Below are 24,840 nucleotides of genomic sequence, written 5' to 3' on the forward strand. Positions count from 1 at the left end.
AACATAGATAGCTTACCTAACAAGATTTTCTTGAGAAAGGTGGTTTGATAAAAATTCAAGGTTTCTGTGTCTGTTTTGGGAATTTGGGGGCCAACATGGTGGTGCTCAGGGGTTACTCCTGGCTTTGTGCTGAGGAATCACTCCTGTGGTGCTCGGGGAATCATATGTGGTACTAGGGATCTTGCTGGGGTTGGCCATTAAGGCAACTGCCTTAACCCCTGTACTACCTCCCTGACCCCTTTAAATGGACAATCTAAATGAATAAAGGAAGAGTGTCTCAAGTTAATTTGCTTTGTTTTGTTTGGGGGCCACATCTGGTGGTGCTCTGGGATCACTCTTAGCTCTGCGTTCAGGAATTACTCCTGGTGGATTTAGGGGACCATATAGGGTGCTGGGGATAGAAACTAGATCGACCGCATGCAAGGTAAAAGTCCTACCCACTGTACTATCACTCTGGACCCGCATGGTCATTTTCTTTCTGCAAATAAACTAATCCAAACAGCATGCAAAAATGTAGCCCTGCAGTTCCAGGTGTGTTCTAGGAGTTTCAGTAGTCACTGGATGTGGGGAGATCCCTGGGAAGGCACAGGCCGCTGACTGCAGCACGAGAACTGTAGCCCATGGGGGGGCTTCTCAGTGCTGACCCACTACAGTGCTCTGTCCCATGACCGTGGATCCCTCAGCTACACTGTAAGTGAGCAAGCCCGAGAGACCCCATCCTGTTCCTCACACATGTAGCTGATATCATCTCTCCCCCCTGGAGCTCTGCCCAGTCCCCAGAGATGTTCTCATGCCCTGAGCGTTTGACGTTGGACCATGTCCAGTTACGGATGGAGTGGGGCAGAGAAAACAACAGGCCCTCTGAGATCACCCCCTGGGCTGATCCTGCCCACAAACGCCTCTCTCCCTTGGAGGAGAGTCAACAACAGGCCCTCTGGAAGGGCTCTTATCGAGCAGACCCTGGAGAAGGAGGTTGGCCGACCATATTGCAAAGCAACAGACCGTCATCCTCCAAGAATTCATTAACCACCGATGCCAGCCCGAGCAGCCTGGAGACAAAACTGCCTTCTGTTCTGCCCACAGCCGTAAATTTCTTCTAAGTAAGCTTTCCCAGCCAGCCCCATGTAATCCCCTGCCCCAACCTGAGAGGAAGGTGTGTGGTTTTAGGACAAGCTGTCCACCATCTTCTCAGGTTACTAGTGCCTGAAGACTTTCTTGTCTCCACATCAACCGTCCACTTCCGAATAACTGACCTTTGAGCAGCAAGCACACAAACTTAGGAACAGTAACACCAGACCTCAAGCAACAACCCACTACTCAACCTGGAGCCCAATCAGCAGCGCTGGCATCTTGAATCGGTTATGTGGTCAGGGGAGGAGGGGATTTGTAAATGAAATGTTATGAGGAAGGGAAGGAGGCAAAGAAAGAGAGAAAAAGGAAGAGAGGAAGAGAGAGAAAGAGGGAGGGAGGGAAAAAAGAATGAAGAGAGGGAGGAAGGAAAGAAGAAGGAAAGGAGGGAGGTACAAAAGAGGGAGGAAGTTGAAGGAAGGGAAAGAAAGGAAGGGAGGAAGGAAAGAGAAAATGGAAAGAGAAGTGAAAGATTAGTAATGGCTCCAGGGCTGGAGCACATATTTTGCATGCTGGAGCTCTGAGCTTGATCCCCCCAGCAGTGCCTGGTCTGCTGAGCACCACCAAGAGTGATCTCCAAGGACTTGGGAGTAACTTCTGATCATTGCCTGGCAGCACCCCTCAAACAAAACAAAAAAGAAAAAAAGCAGGAAAACTCCATCAAAGAAAATTGCAAGATGATACATTTTCTATTGTTGCTAAAAGCAGAGGGTCATGAAGATTGTGTGGCGGTCTCAATGCCTCTTTTGCAGACCACAACACCCAAAAGGAGAGAGAGAACAAAAGGGAATGCCCTGCCACAGAGGCAGGGTGGGAGGGGGGGATGGGGGTGGGAGGGATACTGGGATCAGTGGTGGTGGAGAATGGGCACTGGTGGAGGGATGGGTACTCGATCATTGTATAACTGAAACTCAAGCACAAAAATTTGTAAGTCTACAACTGTACCTCATGGTGTTTCACTAATAAAAAATTAATAAATAAATTTGAAAAAAAAGAAAAGATTGTGTGGCGGCAGGAAAAAAAGCAGAAAAGGAGGAGGCGGAAATCAAGGTGGCTTCATGTCCAATTGCCCTGTTCTTCAACCGTGTGTCTGGAGCTAAGTTGGTCAAGCTCGCATTTCCTCCCACTTGCTCCAGTGTCCTAGCACTGAGGAGTCTCGGCTGATCCCTCTGTGCCCTTCCTTAGCCTCAGGTCAACTTCCGAGCTTCAGGACCATTCCTGTGGTGAGAGAGTTACCTCTTCCAAGGATTTTTATTTCCATTGGGCTCAAGTCAAAGTACTGGAGTTAGCCTTGTAATTAACTGTTTTATTGCGGGGGGTTGGGGGGGGTTGGGGACCACACCCAGAGGTGCTCAGGGAATTGAATTGAGGTTGACTGTTATATAAGGCAAGCACCTCTAACCCCTGTACTATCTCTATGGTGAGCTCTGTAATTAAGAAAAAAAAAAAGTAAAATGACGACCTTTAACATAAACACACATCAAAGGTTTTTACTTAACTCATTCATTAAATGGAGGAACTGTAAATATTAGTTCAGAAGAGAATTTAAAGACCCCACACATTTATTTTACTTGAAGGAAGGCTTCCCATAGAGTAAAGGGAGATAAATCACATCCTCTGGGCAGGGTTTGGGCAGCTGAAGAATGGAGTGTGCCAAAAAATTCCTTTTTCTTTCTTGTCTCCTTCCTTGCTTCCTTCCTTCCTTCCTTCCTTCCTTGCTTCCTTCCTTCCTTCCTTCCTTCCGTCCTTCCTTCCTTCTCTCCTTCCTTCCTTCCTTGCTTCCTTCTCCTTATCTCTTTCTTTTATGTATTTGGGCCATACCCAGTGATGCTCAGGACTTACTATTGGCTCTGCACTCAGGGATCACTCTTGGCGTGGTTCAGGGGACTACGTATGGTGCTGGGGATGGAACCTGGCAAGCACCCTACCCACTGTGCTCTCGCTCAGTTCCTCCCAAATTCCTTAAAACAACAACAATAACAAAAACCTTACTTCTGCTCTGTGCTTAGAGATAACTCCTAGCAGTGCTTAGACTATGAGGTGGTAAGAATCAGCCCTGAGGCTCCTGCTGCAAAGCATGCACTCCAGTCCTTTATACTATCTGTGGTTTTGTTTCCTTTTAAATAGGAACTTGCATGTGGCTGACTGGTTTGATCCCCTACACCACTTCTAGACCTCTGCTCACCACCAGGTATGTGATCCCTGATCAGACCCAGAAGTAACCCAGGAGCATTGCTGGATGCTGCCTCAAACCAAGACGAACAACCTCCCCTCCCGTATCCCCCCCCCCCCCATAAAAGAAAATAAAGAAGTTCTTTTGGGGGGAGATACACAGCCATCATGCTCAGGGCTTACTCCTGGGTCTGTTCTCAAGGACGATTCCTAGCAAGGTCCAGGAAACTCTATGAGACATCAGGACTCAGGATTTTATGAGGAGCCTGGGCCTGAACCCATAAGTGGTGCAAGTGCCAGACTGCTGCAGCTATACTATGTCCCCAGCCAGAGAAAGTTTTTTATAACAATGTGCAGGGCTTATTAGTAGCAACAGGGTCAATCATGGCAGGTACCAGTGACCATTTTTGTTCTGTTTCTTCTGGCATTTGCTGGCTGCTTTGAACAAGTGAAAAACATTTTGAGTCTGAATTTCATTAAATGAAATTTTTTATTAGCAGTCTGTTTTGGGACCCCATCTGGCTGTGCTCAGGGCTTACTTCTGGTGGGGCTTAGGGAACCCTATGTGGTGCTGGGAATAGAATTTGGGTCAGCTGTGTGCAAGGCAAATGGTCTTTCTCCAGCCCCCGTCTCAGTTCTACACTCCAGCTTGTAGAACCACTCCAAATTTTTGCCAGGAAACTAATATACAGTTCAAACAGAGAGAGAAAGACAGACAGAGAGAGAGAGAGAGAGAGAGAGAGAGAGAGAGAAATGCATATGCTAATACGTTAATTATGACATAAGATAATCTCCCTAACTCGATTAGGGATGTTTAAGGTAATTTTCAGGTTGCTCCCTTGTTTATGGTTCAAGTTTCCTTGCTGCACTGAAAGCATCAGGAGGGATGCTAGCGCGCATTCCTCACACTGTCTAGCTCATGCCTAGTACAGAAGGCGCGGAAGAGCTGAACGGCGGATGGACCTTTGAACTAAGGAGAGAGTCTGGGGCTGAGGAGCGCTAAGGTCATTACCTGAACGCGCCCTACTCAGCCTCCCCAAGAATCCCAGGACAACCCAAAGCCCCAGCGCGCGGCTGACGCGTGCGTACTGGTACGTGGTACTGACTTCAGTGTGTGTGTGTGTGTGTGGGGGGGGGGGGGGGGGGGGCGGGGGGGTAAGAAGGGGGTGGGGGCAGAAAGCCGACGGAGCGCCTGCGCAGTGCAGGCGGGGAGGGCGGAGAGTGGGCGGGGCGGGGCGGCCGTGGGGGCGGGGCCTTGGCTGCGCCTGCGCAGGCGGCGGGAGCCGGACGGGGCGGGTCCGGGGGGCGGGCCGAGGGCGTGGGCCGGGAGGCCGGCGGGGCGGGCCGGACGAACCGCGCCGCCGGGTTGGCTGCTGCCCCGAGGCCGGACTCAACGGATTCGGGCCGCGCCACCGGGCGAGCTCGCCGCCCCGGCCCCGCCGTCCGGAGCTGAGGAGCGAGCGAGGCGGCGCCGCACGGTAAGCGCCCGCGCGCCGCCGCGTCCCCCGGCTGTGCGGCGCGGGGATGGACGGTCCGGCCCGTCGCCGCCCGCGCGGCCGGGCCCAGGCGGCCCCGCAGACCCCAGCGGGCCCCGCGCCTGCGCCCTCCCGCGCTGGGCCCCCGGCCCTCCTGCGCCTGCGCCGTCCCCCTCGGTGGAGGACCCCCCCCCACTCCCACGCCCATCCCTACCCCGCCGCACTCTCGGGCCCTGGGTGTGTGGGCTGGCCCTGGCCGGTGCCGGGGCTGAGCGGGTGTCCCCTTCTCCAGTGCCCCCCGCGCTGGGCGCAGGGGCCGGGCGCGACCCCCTCGCGCTTTGCTTTCTCTGCGCCGCAGTTCAGGCCTGGGCCGCCGCCCCACTGCCCGTTCCTTGTCCCACAGCCTGTTCTGCAGCGCGGGGCGGCGGGCTGTGGGCACCCCCCACCCGCCCCACCCCCGAGTGTGCTGCAGCTGGTGCTTCCGCAGCCCACTGGATTGTGTCCGCTCCCCCCACCCCCTCCCCAGCCCTCCGAAACCCGCACAACTTGGGGGTTCTGCTGGGGACAGGTTCCCCCCAGCCTGGTAATGGTTGTCAGCGGTTAAGTCAGGGGCATCCTAGTTGGTTCGGGGCAGCGCCCCTGGACAGGACTGGGTTGCGGGGTGGGGTGGGGTGGGGGTTGGGGGGAATGTTCCTTTTCCGCTTCATCTCAGTCCATTGAGCCTGTGGGGAGAGAAAGAGACGCTATGATCTTACTGCCGCTGGGAACCCCCAGTTTACTGCGGCCCTTGGTCATTTGCTGGCAGGTAAGGGAGGACCCAGGAAAAATCCACACCCCCAGCTACCAGGACCACCGCTGCTCTGTCCATCACAGGGTAGGGAGAAAAATGGGAGAAAAGAGCCACGGGTGGTGATCCCCAGCTCACAGCAGGCTCGAGAAAAGAGTGGCTGTGGCAGAGCCCAGCCGTGTTTGCTGTCCCGCAGGAGATGAAAGCCGAGCTGGGGCATTGGGTGGGTGGGTAACGAGGCAGCCCAGCGCTGGAGGTCTGGGGTGCAGTAGGAATCCGGGGGTGCGGGGGAGCCCCTTCCTACAGAGGAACGACTAGTGCAGTACTTAATGCAGTACTTAGCATTTTCTCTGAAATCCTTTCTCCCTTGACGGGACTCTTCTTTGGGAGGTGGGAGGCTCATCAGTAAGAGTAATTGGGTCTGGAGAGGTATTACAGGGATTAAGTGCTTGCCTTGCATGCTGCTGACCTGGTTTGATTCCCCCGTACCACGTAGGGCCCCCAACGAGAGCGTCCAGAAGTGATCCCTGAGCAGAGAGTCAGGAGCCAGATATGGCCCAAGAACAAGAAAGAAAAATGGAAAATGAATATTGTGCCCTGGAAAGGCTTTTATCCATTATCCTTAACAGGCACAGCATTGCAGTGCGTGGGGAGGGATTTTAGCCATTGAGGTTAATGTGAAGTTTGTATCAGAATTACGACTTTAAGCCAGACGGTGGGTGTCTGCAGTATTTGGAGATACAGCTTCTTCCAAGCAGAAGGTTTCTTTGTGTTTATGTTGTGATGGACCCAACATTGGTCCTCTTCCATCTTGATGGACTCACTTCTCCGCTTCAGATTTAGGTTTTCCGACACTTGGACCCACATTTGAACCCTTTGGCTAGTGTGCGTAGAGTGTGTAGACTGTCCCTCTCAGCAGAGGCCGTGCCAGGGGGTTGGATCTGCTTCAAGGCCAGCCAGCAGGTTTTCCTTCTGGGACCTTTTTTCCTCTCTCACAGTACGGGGATGAGGGAGGAGATGGAAGGGAGCTTTCATATGCCAGTTTTAGCAGTTACTGGGTCCCTGTCTACAAAATCTTCCTTGGGCAGGGTTAGAACTGGGTCTTCTCACCTGGCCTGTGGCGTTGTTGTGTGGGCTTTTATATCCCAGCATCATAAAGTTAGAGCAGAACTGGGTCATGCTCCTGAAAGGGAGCCATCAGTAGCCCTATGTACCGAGAAAAACGAAGCTTATTTCAAAAAAATGAGTCATTTTCTTGGTGTTAAAATAGGTATATTTAATATGTGAAACTGGTGACAGTGAATGGTGGTGAATGGCAAATTGGCAGGAACATGCTTCCCTGTGGTTGCAGTTGTTAGTGCTGAGTGGACTGGTTGCTGAGGTAACGAAACCCCCACTGGGGTTGTCTGTCGACTCAGAAATCTTCACATAGTGGCCTCAGTTTTATGCTGTGAAGCAACATAACCATCAAGAAATCAGGTCTACAGATCAGATCGTGGTCTGGTTATGCTAGGACCATGTTTCTCAAAGAGGGCAGTAAGCCTCCTGGGACGATCCTGGGGAACATAATAGCTTTGGGTGCTTTTGGGGAGTACTGTGTCATTTGTTTTTCTCAAAAGGGAGCTGTAGGCTATAAAGTTTGGGAACCGTCTTGCTAGAAGTATCTGTGGATTCTCCCAGAGGACATGTTAGAGAGGATCTTGATATCTGTGAAGTCTTTAAAACTTGTGGTGTTCTTCAGGAGTGATCTCTGAGCACAGAACCAGGAGTCAGCCCTAAGCTCTACTGGGTGTGGCATATAGATTTAGGGTCTTTTTTTTTTGTACTTACATATCTAAAGTATCAAAATGGGTTTTTTGATCATACGCCATACATTTTGAAAGTGTTGAATTAAAATTAATAATGCAAGCTCTTAAAACACTTCATAATGCACATGTCTGTATTCAGAGGATTGCTTTTTTCATCAGAGCCTTCTCCATTTTCAGAAAATAATGTTAATTGCTTACAGGAAATTTGTGCAGATCTGTTCAGAATTTTTCTTGACCTTCCTGTAGATATGTCTTCATTGTAGTTTTTTCTTTGCTTTTTTTGGTTAAATCTTGAAAGTTTGTTTCAGCAGTTTTTCTTTTTTTAAAAGAAAAATTAAAGGAATTTAGGGGCTGGAGTGATAGCACAGTGGGTAGGGCGTTTGCCTTGCACACGGCTGACCCAGGTTCAATTCCCAGCATCCCATATGTTCCCCTGAGCACTGCCAAAGGTAATTCCTGAGTGCATGAGCCAGGAGTGACCTCTGTGCATGACCCCCCCCCAAAAAAAAGGAATTAAAAAAATTTTGGGTCACACCCAGTGATGCTCAGGGGTTACTTTTGGCTCTGTGCTCAGGAATTTCTCCTGGTGCTGCCTGGAGACCACATGGGATTCTGAGTATTGAACCTGGGTCAGCCGTGTGCAAGGCAGTCTCCCCACCCACTGTACTATTCCGCTGGCCTCTTTGTATGTCTTCTCAAAATATTGATCTGTTCATAGTCACCACCCCATCCCACCCACCATTACATTTTTTAAATTGCTTCTGCTATCTTTGTAATCAAACCCACCTTAGCTTGGTATTCAGAACACTTCATCGCGGGTCTTTCCCTACCTCTTTTGGTGCTTCATTGAGCTTTGCTGAACAACTCTTGATCCTTTGAACTGTATCCAGTTTCCTTGTCCCTCTCTGCTGGAATGTTCTCATTTTATCTGCTTATCACCTTCAAACCCAGGTCAGATCTTATCTTGCCTGTCTCCTGTAGTCCTTTTCCTATGTGCCCCCTCGCTCCCCACATGCCCCCTCCAATTAGGAGCTGACTATCTTTTGTCTGTGACCCCTCCCAGCTGGTGACATACCGTGCATAGCGAAGTGTGTGGCCTGGCAGAAAGTTCCTGTGTCTGCTGGCTGCTATATAGCACTACAGAGGAAGCAGACCGCTTAGTTCTGCCCTCAAGGAGCCTTTCAGTCCAGGTGCGCCACTTAACCTGGTCAGTTGTGAAACACCTCTCTGCAATGTACACCAGCTTGCAAAGTCTGATTAATTGTATCTTAGTGGGTAATTCAAGTCTTATTTCCTGAAGAAGATACTCTATCTAATGTCCACTTTGTTGTCCAGAAACCAAGTAGGCAATTCCACCCTGCAACTGTGGAAAGAATGTGCTTTTGGAGAAGATTACTACCCACTTTCCTCTTGTATGCCTTCCACCTTGTGTTTTTGTTATGTGGTCAGGGTTTTCTTTTTCTTTTTTTTTTTTTAATGTTTGGACAATAAAGGTTTAAGAGATTAAGATATTAAATTTCAGGTTTTTCTATTGTGCATATAGTGTAAGGGAAACAGAAAAGGAGAAAAGTACTTTGTCTCCAAAAATATTCCCATATTACAATTATTGCATGATTTTTTTTTCAGTGCCAGGTTTTGAACCCAGGGTCTTCATACAGTCAAGATAGTGTTTTATGTTGGGGTCCATCCCAAGTATTATAATTTTGAAACTCTTAATTTGTTTTTTTTTTAAAAAACTAACTTACACTTAAAAAAAGGGCTGGAGCGATAGCACAGCGGGTAGGCCGACTCGGGTTCGATTCCTCCATCCCTCTCGGAGAGCCCGGCAAACTACCGAGAGTATCCCGCTCACACGGCAGAGCCTGGCAAGCTCCCCGTGGCGTATTCACTATGCCAAAAACAGTAACAAGAAGTACCACAATGGACACGTTACTGGAGCCTGCTCGAGCAAATCGATGAACAATAGGACAGTACTCCAGTGCAGTGCTGCACTTAAAAAAGAGAACAAAAATCTCAACACCTCTGGGGCCAAGTAGTGTTTGTATTGTTGAGCTCTGGCGTAGACCTGGTTGGCAGAATATCACTGGGAGAGGTCAAGGAAAGAGACATGCAAAGAAATTTAGCAGCACTGTTGAGATTTGTGAAGAAACACTGATTCAGAATGAAAGTTGCCCCTTTCTTCTTTTCTTCCTTCTCATATTTTTGGGAAAAATCCCAAGTTCTCTATCTTCCAGTGACATGTCCATCAGGAATTCCTGAGGCAAAATATTGGAGCTGCTCTTTTGCAGAAAATTTTTAATAGCATACTTTCTCCAAGGTGACGTTCCCTAAACCCGCACCCATATCTTGGTATCTTCTTTCCTTTGTGCTTTGCTTTTGCCCTGCCTGACCCAAGGATTTTTGAGCAGCTGGTTCCTTTATTGTGTGTGTGTGTGTGGGGGGAGGGGGGGTGCAAGTGCACACACATGCATGCTAATTAGGGTGCCTAGCAAGTACCCTGACCGCTGTACTATCTCCTAGCCCATGTTCATGTTTCTGAAGCACATGCTTCAGTGGTTTTTAGTACATTTAGAGTAGTGCATTAATCCCCACTCTCTAAGACCACAGCGTTGACACCTCAGAAAGAAATGGGGCTCTCGTTAGTATTCAAACTCTTCTCTATTTCCCTTGACAATCACAAATATGCTTTTTTGGTCTCTATGGATTTGCCTGTTTTGGAGTTCTCATAAAAGTTCAATTGTATGGCTGCGTTACCTTTTATTTGACTTATTTAATGAGCCTACTTAAACATTCAGTTTTCAAAGTTTATGTATAGCGTATATTAATACATTGTTCCTTGTATTTTATCTGGTCATTAGTTGATGGACATTATTTTTTTCCTGCTTTTGGCTCTTCTACATATGTAGCTGTGTATTTTTATGTTCGTCTCTACAGATACGTTTTCAGTTCTCCTGGATGTATTTCTAAGATTGGACTCACTGAAGTTGTATGGTAGCTATGATGAACTTTTTGAGTTATCTCCAAACTCTTTGTTAGAGCTGTACCATTTTATCTTCCCTCTATAGTTTCCTCTATAGTATTTGAGGGTTCCAAGTTCACTCCTTTCTTTTTAATGATAGGTCTCAACTATACTTTTTTTGTTGTTAAAAAAACAAAACAGATTTAGGTGCATCAAGGGCACTAGCCCCCATCACACTCTGTGGCTCTTTCTCTATCTGTGACCTCTTCCTGGGTTCCTGGGACTGAGGAAGTCCCTCCTGAACTCCTTGAGCCCAAGGCATGCCCCCAAAGGTCCAGAAAGCTGATGCTGGCCCCTTTTGTCATCCAGATGTGAAGGGCTCAAGCTCCCCAATCTTCCGGGGTTCTCTGGATTGAGGAAGCTTGTCCAAAAACCCTCTTGAACTCAAAACAACCTCTTCGTTCTTGGAATTGAAACCAATTCCAAGGGTTTCTCATATATTTCCTCAAATATGTCTATCGTAACACTTCTATACAAATGGAAATATTAGATACTGAACTGCATGACCAGTGAAATAACAGACTATGGTCACAGATATTGTTAGAGTAATAGATTATGAAGAACATTGCATGCTGGAAAGTAACAAGTTATATCAGACCTCAGATATCTGGGAATCTGAAACTCAAATCATGGCACCCACAGATCTTTAGGAACATTGGTGAGACAAAGGATTTGGCCTGCTCTGGCAGGGACTGAAGTCCTGGCAAATCATCAACCTTGAAGCGTCATTGATGAAGAATTCAAATCAGTGCCCTGTATAGTGGACATAGAAATAAAGCACTCACTGGAAGAAAAGTTCTACCAATTTAACTGATCCAGGGTCTCAAAGAATTCAAACAAATGGAAATGAAGGAGTTAAAAAATACAATAGCAAGTTACAGCAACAGAATTCCACATGCAGAGATTATATCAGTGATTGAAGATATTATCACCAATACTAATCATCACCAATAATAAAGTGAAAAAAAGTAAACAAATGGAAGAGAATGTAAAATTCATGATAGATAATAGGAAGAGGAATCTTTGAATTGTAGGATGACTAAGAGTTGAAAAAGATAATGGGAAAGAGCAGCTGGTGGAAGAAATAATGCTTGAGAACTTTCTTAATGTCTTGAGAGAGACTCCACAGATTCAAGAGGTCCAGAGAGTACCAAACAAAACAAACTCAAACAAAAAGAACGCCAAGACACATGGTAATCAAAATGGTAAATCAAAAGACAAAACCAAGCTGTTTAAAGCAGCAAGAGAAGAAAATCTTCAAATGTAAGGGAAACTATTCCAATCACCACAAACTTTCCATATTACATCTTACAAGCCAGGAAAGAGTGGAATGACGTATTCAAGGAGTGACTGAAAAAAATTTCCATCCTGGAGACCTCTAGTCTGCAAAGCTATCACTTAGACTTGAGGGCGGGATAAGAACCTTTTAAGACAAACAAGAGCCAGCAGCATTTGAGACAAACGAGTCCTGTAAGAATTTCCAAAAGACACACACACACACAGCAACACAATTTTTTTTTTTTTGCTTTTGGGTCACATCCAGCAATGCTCAGGGGTTACTCCTGGCTTTGCACTCAGGAATTACTCCTGGCGGTGCTTGGGGGACCATATGGGATGCCGGGAATTGAACCCGGGTCGGCCACAGGCAAGGCTAATGCCCTACCCGCTAGCAACACAATTTTTTATGTCAGTAATCTCTCAATATCAGCGGACTAAACTCCCTTAGAAAAAGGCAAAAAGTTGCTGGTGGATCAGGAAAGAAAATATATTTGGTGGCTATGGGAAACACACCTAAACTTGGGATAAACACAGATTTAGAGTGAAATGAAAGAGTGGAAAACAATCATACAGGCCAATGGAAGACCAAAAAAAGAAAAAAGAGAAAAAGCTTGGACAGCCATACTTACATCAGACCAAATTCCACTGACGATAAAGACGCTAATTAGAGATAACGATGGACATGACTTAATGGTCAAAAGAACAAAAGATCAAGAAATACTGTCATCAGTATTTTTGCACCAAAGAAGAATAAGCAAAGTTCATGAAGCTTCTGCTCACAAACCTAAAGAAACACATTGAAACACAACAATAGTAGGAGGCTTCAACACATCACATTTACCAACTAGACAGATCAACTAGACAGAATATCAGTAAAGAAACAAGAGCCCTAAATGAGGATCTGTAAGAACTGGGATTGTTGGACATATAATGGGCTCAAAACAAGAATACACACTCTTTTCTAAAGTGTATGTAGAGAGCATTCTAAACATTCTTCAGGATAGATTACATGTTAGGGTATAACTGAAACAAATTTACAAATATATAAATTGTACAAACTCCCTTCTTAGATGGCATTGTCATAAAAGTACATATTAACCACAGAAAGATGAGGGAAACTGTCAGTGCTTGGCTGAACAGAACACTGCTAAACAATAATTGGATCAAAGAGGAAATCAAGGAAGAAATAAAGATTCCTTGAAACTAATGAAAATGAAGGCATAAGCTACAGAATCTACGAGGTTCAGCAAAAATCTAAGGGACACCAAGGGAGTACATATCTATGAGTTACGGCAAAAGCTGTAGTAATGCAGACCTATATTAAGAAAGAAGAAAAAACTCAAATCAGCAACCTAAACATATATCTAAAAATGTGGAGGAGGAACAAACATCCAAAAAGTAGTAGAAGGAATCACTAATCATCAGGGCAATGCAAATTGAAGTGAGTGAAATATCATCTCACACCATAGAGATTGGCACACATCAAAAAGAACAAGAACAAGGTGTGGATGTAGGGAGACAGGGACTTTGTCATTACTGGTGCGAATGACTGCTCCAGCCTTTATGAATAACAATATGGCCATTCCTCAAAAAAACTAAAAGTCAAGGGCTGGAGAAATAATACAGTGGGTAAGGCACTTGCCTTGTACATAGCTGATCTGGGTTCAATCCCTGGTATCCCATATGGTTTCCTGAGAGTACCACTGGGAGTAATTCCTGAGTGCAGAACTAGGAGTAACCCCTGAGTCCCACCAGATGTGGCCCTGAAACAAAAATAAAAAACTAGAAATTTGAATTTTCAGACACACACACACACACACAGACAGAAATTTGAACTTTCATAACTGGGCAATAACTACTCTTGGAATATATCCGGGTTGGCGGGGGGGGGGGGGGGCGCAAAAATACAATGCAGAAAACAAAAACACAATGCAGAAAAGCCATTTGAATTTTGTTCATTTCAGCACTATTCACAGTTGCCAGAATCTGGAAACAGTCCAAGCACCGAGAACAGATGACTGGATAAAGAAATTATGGTATATCTACACAACAGAGTACTATGCAGCCATTAGGAAAAACGAAGTCATAAAATTCGCTTATACATGGATGGACATGGAATATCAATCTGAGTGAAATGAGTCAGAAGGAAAGAGAAACTATAATGATCACACTCATTTGAGGGTTATAAAAAAGAAGACATAGTATGAGGATAATCTTCAAAGACAGAAGAAACAAGAGCTAGGAAGACTGATTCATGGTAGGAAACTTGCCACAAGTTGAGGGGAAGTGCTGTTAGGAATAGAGAAGGGACCACTAAAGACAGTGGTAAGTGGAAATCATCACTCAGAGAACTGAAATCTGAAAGGAAGTAAACTGATCATACATGATAACCTTTCAGTAACAATATTGCAAACCACAGTGCCTAAAAGGGGCAGGGATGGGGGGAATCTTCCATAGAGGCAGGTTGGGGGAGGGGGCAGGAGAGAAACTGATTAAGTTGGTGGTGGGAATTAAACACTGGTGAAAGGATAGGTGTAGGAACATTGTATGACTGAAACCCAATCATGAACAACTTTGTAACTGTGTATCTCATGGTGATTCAATTAAAAAAGAAAAAAGGAAAAAAAGAAGAACTTAGTAGAAGGAGGAAAATAACAAAAACTAGAGCAGAAATCAACATAGAAACCAAGAAAGCAGTTCAAAGAATCAATGAAACCAGGAGCTGTTTCTTAAAAAGAACAGGATTGATAAACCTTTAGCTAGACACATGAGGAAAAAGAGGAAATGTTCAAATAAATCAAATCAGAGATGTAAGGGGAGAAATTACAATGGGTCCTACAGAAATGCAAGATATAATGAGCGGTTTCTATGAACAACTTTATGCTCTTAGCTAGAGAACCTAGATGAAATGGATAGATTCTTAGAGTCATATAATTTCCCAAAGCTGAACAGGGAGGGAGTTGAAGCTTTTAACAGACCAATCACAAGTAATTAAGAATCTCCCCAAGAGGGGGAATTCCAAATAATAATGGTGTATCTTTTGTTGAAATAATGAATGTAATCAAAGTAGATAGAGAATTAAGTGGAAATCATCTGCCTCACAGGCATGGGGAGGGGTGGCATGGGGGGTATATGGGGGTTCGTTATTTATTTTTTAAAATTTATTTATTTATTGAATCACTGTGGGAAAGGTTACAAAGCTTTCAGGTTTAGGTCTCAGTCATGCAAATATCAAACACATTTCCCTTTACCAATACTTATTTTTTTACCATGAAGAACCCCAATAAGACCCCACCCCCCACCCCTCCCAGTCCCTGTGAGGCAGATGAATTCTAGTTAACACTCTATCTGCTTTGATTAGATTCATTGTTTCATTAAAAGATTCACCACTATTATTTAGAGTTTACCCCTCCCCCCCCAAATCAGACATGCTGAAAAAGCATTGTGAAGTGATTTGCTTTCTACAGCTGGGTTCAAGAATTAAATGTTGGTTTTGGATTTCTGCTATTTTACCTATTGACCCTGGAAGTATTTCTACTGAAAGTCAGATAGTTAAGAAATTGGTTTCTGTGCTCTGGCGTCGTGCTGGAGAGCCGCTCGTGGGGGGCAACTGCTGGCCTCAGTAGGGCGTGAAGGGCGGACCGAAATGCCCCCCTTCCCATGAGGTTTTAGTCGTCCCCACACCCTATATGGGGGTTCTTGATGGTAGAAAATATACCCTGGTGAAGGGATGGGTGTTTGATCATTGTATGACCAAGACTTAAACCTGAAAGCTTTGTAACTGTTCTCAAGGTGATTCAATACATGAATTAAAAAAAAAAAAGAATCTCCCCAAGAATGAAAGTCCTGGTCTTGATGGGTTCACTGGTGAGTTCTGTCAAACCTTCAAAGATTTACTTCCTATACTTCTTAAGCCCTTCCAAAATATCGAAGACACAGGAATCTTTCCCACATCTTCTGTGAAGCTAACAGTACTCTAATATCCAAAGCAGACAGAGACACATTCAGAAAAGAAAATTTCAGACCAATCTCCCCAATGAATATTGATGCAAAAATCATCAGCAAAATCTTAGCTAACTGAATCCAACAACAGCATATGAAGAAAAACCAAACTCCCTGTTCAAGTGGAATTCATCCCAGGGATGCAAGCATTTCAGCATAGCAAATCAACATAGTACACCAAATTAGTAAAAGGAAAGATAAAAATCACATATCAGTTGTTGCAGAGAAAATCATTGGCATGATCTGACATCCATTCATGATAAAAAACCCTCAATAAAATAGGGGTGGAAGGAACCTTCCTCAAGATAGTAACAGGTATCTATAACCGGACCACAGGCAGTATCCTGTCTGTCATTATTTGTTTGTTTGTTTGTTTGTTTGGGTAACACCCGGCAATTACAGAGGTTACTCCTGGCTCTACACGCAGGAATTACTCCTGGTGGTGCTCAGGGGACCATATGGGATGCTGGGATTTGAACCCGGGTTGGCCGCGTGCAAGGCAAATGCTCTACCCATTGTGCTATCCAGCCCCCAGTATCCTGTCTTAATGGTAAAAGTTTGAAAGAATTTCCTCTGAGATAGGTACAAGGCAAGGATGTCAACTTCCTCTTCTTTAATTCGTCATAGTATTAGAAGTCCTAGTCAGCAATCAGGCAAGAAAAATCATAGGGATACAAATTGGAAAGAAGAGGTCAAATTATTACTATTTACAGATGACATGATGACATACATAGAAGACCCTAAAGGGTCCACAAGAAAGTTCCTTGAAACAGTAAGCCAATACAGCAGAGTCGCCAGTTACGAACACAATAATTGGTTGCATTCTTAGATACAGCGAATGAATCAGAGGAGAAAGTGATCAGGGAGTCTATCCCATTTTAAAATAGTTTACAAAAACATCAAGTATCTAGCAATCAGCTTAACAGAAGACATGGGAGGTCTATACCATGAAAACTTTAAATCACTTAAGAAATTGAAATTTCCTAAGAAGACCTGAAAAATGGAAAAATATCTTATGCTCATGGATTGGCAGACTCAATATTATTAAAGTGACTATCCTACCTCAGTGATTATATAGATTCAGTGCCGTCCCCTTCCAGATTCAGACTGCGTTATTCCAGGATCTAGGAAAGTCAATAGTAAAGTTTGTATGGAATCAGAAAAGATCGTATAGCCAACACCATACTGAAAAATAACAAATTGGGGAGTATTTCATTATGTGATTTGGAACCATATTATAAAGCTATAATGATCAAAATTGCATGGTACTGGAGTAAAGATACACCCTCTGATTGATCAGTGGGTCAGAATTAAAAATCCAGTGACAAAACCCTATATATCTGGACAGTTAATTTTCAATAAGAAAGCCAGTAACATAAAATGGAATAAGATAGCCTCTTCAGAAAATGGTGCTGAGAAAATTGGATAACTACAGAAAAGATACTAAAGCTGGATCCATATCTTACACCTTACACAATAGTCCATTCAAAGTGGATCAAAGACCTTGAGATTTGACAAGAAACTATAAAGAATATTGAGGAAAATATAGGCAGAACACCTCAAGATTTGGACCTCAAAGGTGTCTTTAGTAGTCTGATGCTACTGGCAAAAGCAACAAAATAAAACTTAAATAAACTATATAAAATTGAAGAGCTTCTGCATAGCAAAAGAAATATAGGCTAGAACAAATTGATAGCTAATTTAATGGGAGAACGTATTTGCAGTCAACATGTGAGGTAGATATCCAGAATATATAAAGTACTCATAAAGATCAACAACAGCAAAAAAATTTTAAAGTGCTATCAATAAATGGGCAGTGAAAATGAATAGGCACTTCTCAGAGGAAGACGGATGGCCAGTAGTACATGAAAATATGATCAACATCAAGACAACAATGAGATACCATCTCACACTAGTAAAAATTGCACGTCAAAATAGTAGAAACAACCTATGTTGGCAGGGATGTGGTGAAAAAGGAACTCTCATCCATTGCTGGTGGGAATGTTATTTGGTACATTAAATTAAAGCCTTGTGGAAAACTGTAGAGAGTTCTCAGTAAAAGGACTGAACTGCTATATGACTCAGCAGTTGCACTTCTGGGCGTGTACCTCCCAGGACACAAAAACACAAATTCAGAAGGACATATGCACACCACTGTTTATTGCTACACTCATTACAGTAGGTAGCTAAGATACAGAATCAACCCAGGTTTCCAACGACAGGTGAATCATTACAAAGATGTGGGCTACAACTACAGGGAACAATGAAAGCATGCAATTGGCTGCAATGTGGTTGGAACTGGAAGATACCACGTAGAGTGAAGTAAACCAGAAAATGAAAGACACAGGATGATCTCACTTATCTGTGGTATATAGAACAATGGATGAGGAGCTGTATTATAAAGGGAGGGGGTGTCTAGATCACTTTTGACCCCAGTGTTGAGAGAGAAGGATAGAGAAGGAAAGAAATCAAGGGGGAAAGAAGAAAAGGAGAGCAGTAAGTAATGGGTGGACAGAGGTCAGGGCTGCAGTTATACTGGTGATGTGGGTGAATAGTATAGCCATATACCCAAACACAGACTCAGCAACACTGAAAATATGAGTAGCTGCAACCACTGGAACTTTGTCAAGTTGACAGGAGGGGACGGGGCAGGGATTGGAGGTGGGAAGAGAATATGGAAGCACTGGTGGAGGGAAGCTGACACTGGTGGTGGGATTGGTGTTGAAATTCTGTATACTTAAAACTCGACTATCAATGACTTTGTAGCTCACAACTCTTAAGTAAAAACATTTTTTCAAAAATGCAGTTGCATCTCAACAGTTCACAACTTATTTTATTCACTTAATACTTTTTGGAAATGGCCATTAAATCCAGTGGTATAGCTGTGACTCATTGTGGTTAGTGACTTTTTAGTGATAAGTAGTATAAATACACCATTCACTTATTCAGTTCAACAGATATTAAGGAGTCATAGATGTTCCAGCAAACAAAAAAATCTCTTAGAATTCCAGCAAAAATCCCTTACGGTTTACTCTTTTATGGAGAGGTTGACTCCCAAGCACTGCTTAGAGGGCTCAAGGGCCCATTCTCCGTAGTGCTCCTCCTGGCTTGTCACTTGCCAGTTCAGTATGTGGGCCTGACAGTGTGGGGTTGCCGTAGCCACACCCAGCAGTGCTCAAGAACTTCTGGGTTACACCTGGAGGTGCATGGAGGTAGTCCTGTGGAACACAGGGTTCTAGCTCTGTAAGCTATATTTCTCGCCCCTAGAGTTTACTTTCTAACGAAGAAGATGCTGGGAAGTTCAGAGTTAAAGCATGAAATTTTGCCAGTACAATTCCAGTCTGTGGCAACTTTCTGAGTAGTCTGTGTGAAAGTGCCAAAAAAAGTTACAGGATCAGTGTTAATGTTAGTCATTTTGTAGGCAAAAGTGGAACGTTTTTCTGAAAGGGGAAAAAATCCTATTAGTACGTGTAGATTTGGACTACTCTGGGAGGCAAACTGGTGAGATTAAAAGATAGTATGCAAGAGCTTAATAACAGAGTTTGCCATTGTCTAAATTGCATTCAAATCCTCTTACTATGGTACTAAGTAAGAGACACCCATGTTGACCAAGAATGTGAAGTCTGGTCCCATGTCTTCAGCGGTTTGGAAAACAGACCCAACACGCATTTGAGCAGCCTGTTCAAGTTCTAAAAGTGTGAAACACACTGACTCAGAAAAGGTGGGCCTCATCCCAGTTTAAAAGGTAAAGGCCCTCCCGTTGATCGTCGATTTGCTCGAGCGGGCCCAGTAACGTCTCCATTGGAGACTGTTGTTACGGTGTCTGGCATATCGAATACTCTCGGTAGCTGGCCGGGCTCTCCTAGAGGGGCGGAGGAATCGAACTCGGGTCGGCCATGTTGGCCGCTTGTAAGGCAAACGCCCTACCCACTGTGCCATCGCTCCAGCCCAGTTTAGTCTGCCTTATGTAAATGAGTTTTTTCATTCAGGAAGATTTGTGGAAGGTGGTGGGTGATTGGTCAAATTTCAAACCTTGACAGAATGACTTGTGCCTTTGCTTCTTGGCTTTGGATGCATCTGGGCAAGGCAGTGCACCTGGAGGTTGCCTGGACCCAGCCTCTCACAGCTTGCTGACTGGCTGTCACCCACTTATGTTTTGCTTTTCAATATTACTGTAAATACTACAGTTCTGGTTTTTGTGTCACAGGGCTTGATCCTGGCTCTGCACTCCAAGGATCACTCCTGGTGGTGCTCAGTACTATCTGGGGAGCCAGGGATCAAACCCAGATTCGCTGTACCCTCTCCTCTGTACTATTGCTCCATCCCCTGTTTTATATTATTTTTAATCCCTTCACCAAAATACCAGGTGAGAGCTGTTGAAGTTTGTGCTGAGAGCATTTGAGTAATGTGGCAAAACAGATCCATTCAAGAATCTTATTTTCTTTCTGAACTTTTATGTATTTATTACCCTCTAAATTATTGAGATTGTCTTTCAAGTAAATTCTTGAATTATTCATGCTGGTTTTTAGGTAAAATAATCTGGGTCAGGTAGAGTGAATTGGTCTGAAGAGAAAAACTATGTCCTTTTGTGGCTGGAGCAATAGTATAGCGGGTAGGGCATTTGTCTTGCACATGACTGACCCAGTTCTGTCCTCAGCGTTCCATATGGTCCCCTGAGCATGGAGTAATTCCTGAGTGCAGAGCCAGGAGTAACCTCTGAGTACTGCTGGGAGTGACCTCAAAAGCAACTGAACAGCTGTGTCCTATTCTCAGAGGCAGATTGATGCTGAGCCTACTTGAGTCTGCAGGAGATGCAGTTGAAATAACAGTTTCTGTTCAGGATTGATTTTTTCATTTTAGACTTTAGAACTAAGTTAGGAATGCATAGTTTTTAATTTTTATTTTGCCCATTCCGTTTGTTGTGATGAAGACCCAGGGTCACACATACTCAGTTGTGTTGCTCTCATGCTTTTTTAGTTTTGGTACTGGCTGTATTTTTGTGCTTTGGTTGTGGTGCTCTGGAGATTGCACACTTTTTTTGTTGTGTTGGGATTACTGTGACAGTGCTACCAGGATCATGTGGGCTTGTGGAGCAGTGCTAGTGACCGAATTCAGTCTTAGCCCATTGGTGCTTTACTATTAGGCCACATCCCTGGACTTTCAGAAAATATACTTTATTTCTTATTTACCTTCTCCGGCCGTCCCACCCCCCGCCCTTTGCTGTTGAAACAGTGAATGGAGAGAGATTTCTGTTACGCATACAGTTTATTTTGGATGGTATCACGTTTTCATTGAATACTTGCTGAGGACTGACCCATAGTTGTGCTTGGGTACATTCTGTTGTATTTATGGGGGTTTCACTTCTGGGCCTGTTTGTCCAACTTGTATTGCTTGCACACACTTGACTCTTGTGCTCCTGCATGGCACTTTTGAGTAGCACTGAGCATCAGACTTCAGCCTTAGGCTGCCAAGGCAGACAATTTTGAGCCATTCCCTAGGCCAGAAATTGACACAAAGTGTAAATTTACTCAACTTTCCTGTCATCCTCTCTCCTCAAAGACTTGCTCAGCTAGACTCAGTTCTGTCATTATGAAATGTAAACCATTCATTATTAATCGACATTTCACTGTAATGGATCAAATATTATTTTGTCTTCGTTTTTACTTTTGGTTTGGGGGGTCCTACCTGTGGTACTCAGAACTTATTCCTGGTTCTGCTTGGGCGTCACCCCTGGTGGTGCTCAGGGAACTATATGTGGTTCTGGTGGGGATCAAGCCCAAGTAGGTTGTGTGCAAGACAAGCACCCTACCTGCTGTACTGTCTCGAGAGTCCCTGTTTTGCAGTTTTGGGAGCCTGCATTTTAGTTATGATGTGTCTTGTCTTAAATTTCTTAAAAATGCAACCTGCAATTGGATGTTAACATATTTCTCAAAGTCTTAGAGCATAGATGCCAGCTAGTGTATACTCTAGGGACATGGGGACTCTAGTCACCTGCCCTCTTGCCTTTTTTTTTTTTTTGCGGGTGGGGCACACCTGGTGGTGCTGAGAGATTCTTCCAGGCTCCCGGAAATGTGCTGTACCAGGAATCCAACCTGGGCTTCCCACAGGCAAGGCATGTGCTCCGGCCCCTTGCACCATCACCCTGGCCCTTGCCTTTGCTTCTCACCACATACGTGTTTAGGTTGGCCCTGGATCCAGAACATCATTGATAAATCTCATTTAATCACATGCTTTATGAAGCTTATGTTCAGTGTCTCAGAGTCCGATGTGCATCTCGAGCAGCACAGTTGAAAGCCTGCATTTCCTGTGTCTCTCTTCAAACTTGGTCCTCTCCAGCACGTCTGCTAACTGTTCCTTTCCTCGGTTAACGTGAAGAATACAGAGTTACCCAAGTGATCATGCTTGTATTTGAGCGGAGGTTTCTGAGGAAAAGTCTTGTGCTCTTTTCACTGCCCATTGCTTTTCTGTCAAGCTGTGTAGTTATCTAGTTGAAAGAAACAGTTACGTAGCCTGGAGGTGGGAATGCGGGGTGGGGGGTGGGGGAGAAAACTCCAGGAGAGTGTTGTTTCCTATAATGAATGTTTGGAGTGCTTTCCCATGGAAAGAAGGATGGGTTTATTTTGTGTTGCTTTGGCAGATTCTCTGCTAAGTAGTAGTTATGGAAGCACCACCTTTGAAAACCTACCCTGAATTGAAGGGTTGCACTTTCAAGTTGCTGCAGAGTTAGGAGCCCAGGGTGTGATTGGAGAATGGATGGGGGATTAAATTGGATTCCTGCTATGTTCTGTCCCAGCCTACTCTTTCTTTTACTCTTCTTTATCTTCTCCCTCTACAGTTCCCTTGCTTGAGGGGCCTTGCCTTTCTGGAGGCTATTCTGGAGGTCTTAGTTTACTTTAGGAAGGTTATCACAGTAATAATGATATGCTGGTAGTTTCTTTTTTTTTTTTCTTTTTCTTTTCATGTTTTTGGGTCACACCTGGTGATGCTTATGAGTTACTCCTGGCTCTGTGCTTAGGAATCACTCAATGCCCTGAACCCTTATGGGTTCAGGGGATTGAACCCGGGTTGGCTGCGTGCTAGTCAGGCACCCTGCATGCTGTATACTATTGCTCTGGTCTCTTTCCATATTTTAAATATGACTATAAAGTGGTTTGAATTTTTTTCCCCAATACTATTACTACAGGGAGCTCTTTAACTGGAAATAAAAATTAGAGAAGTGATGGTAGGCTGAGAGGATTTACTGAATGCGTAGGAGGTGCTCTGTTGAAAGCCTAGTGCGGTATTTACTTTCTCACTCAAGGTTTAGTATCCTCAGTGCTGACTTCCCCAGGTCGTTACTCTGTTTTGTTATTAGATCCCTGTGATTGTATAGGTGTACCTATATTAGGAGCTTTAGGGCAGTTAGGGGTCTGGTTCCAGACCACTGCAATAAAGTGAGTATTATGACAAAGCTTGAGCTGGAGCGATAGCACAGCGGGTAGGGCGTCTGCCTTGCACGCAGCCAACATGGCCGACCCGAGTTCGATTCCTCCGCCCCTCTCGGAGAGCCCGGCAAGCTACCGAGAGTATTCCATATGCCAGACACAGTAACAACAAAGTCTCCAATGGAGACGTTACTGGGCCCGCTCGAGCAAATTGATGATCAACGGGAGGGCCTTTACTTTTACTTTTACTTTTTTATGACAAAGCAACTCACATACTTTTTTTAGTTTCTCAGTACATCTAAAAGTTATGGTTACACTATAAACATAAATCTAAGATGGAATGATATTTAAAAATGTATAATGAGATACCCTAAATATGACACAGGGCTACAAAGTGAATATATGGTGTTGGAAAAGTGTTAGCAGAAAACTTGACATAAGCCTCCTGCAGGCCTGTTTCTCTTTTTTCTTTGTAATGCATTGTGAAGCACAGTAAAGCACTCCTGCTGATCCGAGGCACACTTTTGTAGAAAAGTTGGGTAGTCACTGTGTTCTCCTGGCCAAAGGAGGATATACCGCAAATGGAAAGACTGGGTCGTAAGTAGTGTCAGATTCTCTGTGGACCACAAAGTGGCCTCTAGAAAGGATTGTTTTAATTCTCGGCCACCATCCATCTTTGAAAGTAGTTTCTGAGGTCAAGAAGAAAAAAGATGTTGTCTTTCAAATACCTCATTAATTTTTGCATTGTAGGCACTGGTTTCTGTCACTGGTAACTGGGCTTGCTCTGGAGTATGTGGGCCCTTGAGTAATATATGAAAGATTTGCTTGTAAAACTCCAGATACATGTGAAGTCGTCGCTTTTTTGTACAGTTTAAGTAGGTAGTTCTAGGCTTCTCTCTCTTTCACCTGTAGGATGGCAGTTGCCAGTCCCTTCACTGTCCTTTCCCCTCCAGTGTCCAAAGACCTAGTCTTTCCCTCGCTGTCCTTCCCCCATCCCCTCTGGTGTATGATGACCATGTCCTGCCCACGTGGTATTTGTCCAGTGTATGGCTTCTGAGTCTGCGGTCTGCAGCTGGAAACCCGGATCCTATGTCCCTGGCTGGATCTTGCTGTTCTAGGGTCTGTCCTGGACTTCCAAGGCTCATAGCCCAGCGGCTCTTTGTACCTTTGGCTTTTCTTTGTTCTCAGGCCATGGGGGTGAGAATGGTGGATTTCCTGCCTTTGGTGCTGAAATGGGTGAGGGATCAGAGGAAGTCACCTGGCTGGGGCTCCCATGTGTTTGTTTAGGATTAAAATGTATTTAGAATTTGCCAGAGGGACTGTTAAGATGATTCCAGTTTTGTTGGCAGTATCCAAGGCATCCTCATCAAAAGCTAGCAGAACACACATCTTCTTCTCTCATCACATCTGATTGGGGAGCTGACCTGGGCAGCATCAGTGTTATCGAGCTTCTTGCCAGCCTCTCTGATCTGGGATTCCTTGGCCTTGACCTCCATAGTGAGCACAGATGTGTTGGTAGTCTTCTCTCGATTCTCCGTGGCTGACTCCGTGGTCAGAGGGAACTTGAGGGTGACTGAACTGGTTTCTCCCAGGGCCACTCTTCCGAGTTGCCCTGAGCTGCCTTCTCTGCTTCAGCACTGTGGATCTTCCTTTTTGTGTCTGTGCTTTCTTGGCCTACGGAGTCTTAACTTGAGAGTGGTAGGCGCTTCCTGCCTGGCTGTGGGTGCTGTCTTCATGAAGAGCTTTT

At 44.8% G+C, this 24,840-nt stretch overlaps 1 protein-coding gene across 1 annotated transcript in view; it reads left to right on the forward strand.

Moving 5' to 3' along the window:
* Positions 1 to 4,666: 4,666 nt before the first annotated feature.
* The window catches only part of SPECC1L (sperm antigen with calponin homology and coiled-coil domains 1 like), a 120,147-nt gene continuing 99,973 nt past the window's right edge, over positions 4,667 to 24,840 (forward strand). The window contains exon 1 of the mRNA XM_056120635.1: positions 4,667 to 4,778. The gene's annotated coding sequence lies outside the window, so the exon portion shown is untranslated. The remainder of the gene's footprint in view (positions 4,779 to 24,840) is intronic.

This window comes from Sorex fumeus, unplaced genomic scaffold (genome assembly GCF_029834395.1).
Source record: "Sorex fumeus unplaced genomic scaffold, SorFum_2.1 ptg000043l, whole genome shotgun sequence".
Taxonomy (NCBI): Eukaryota; Metazoa; Chordata; class Mammalia; order Eulipotyphla; family Soricidae; genus Sorex; species Sorex fumeus.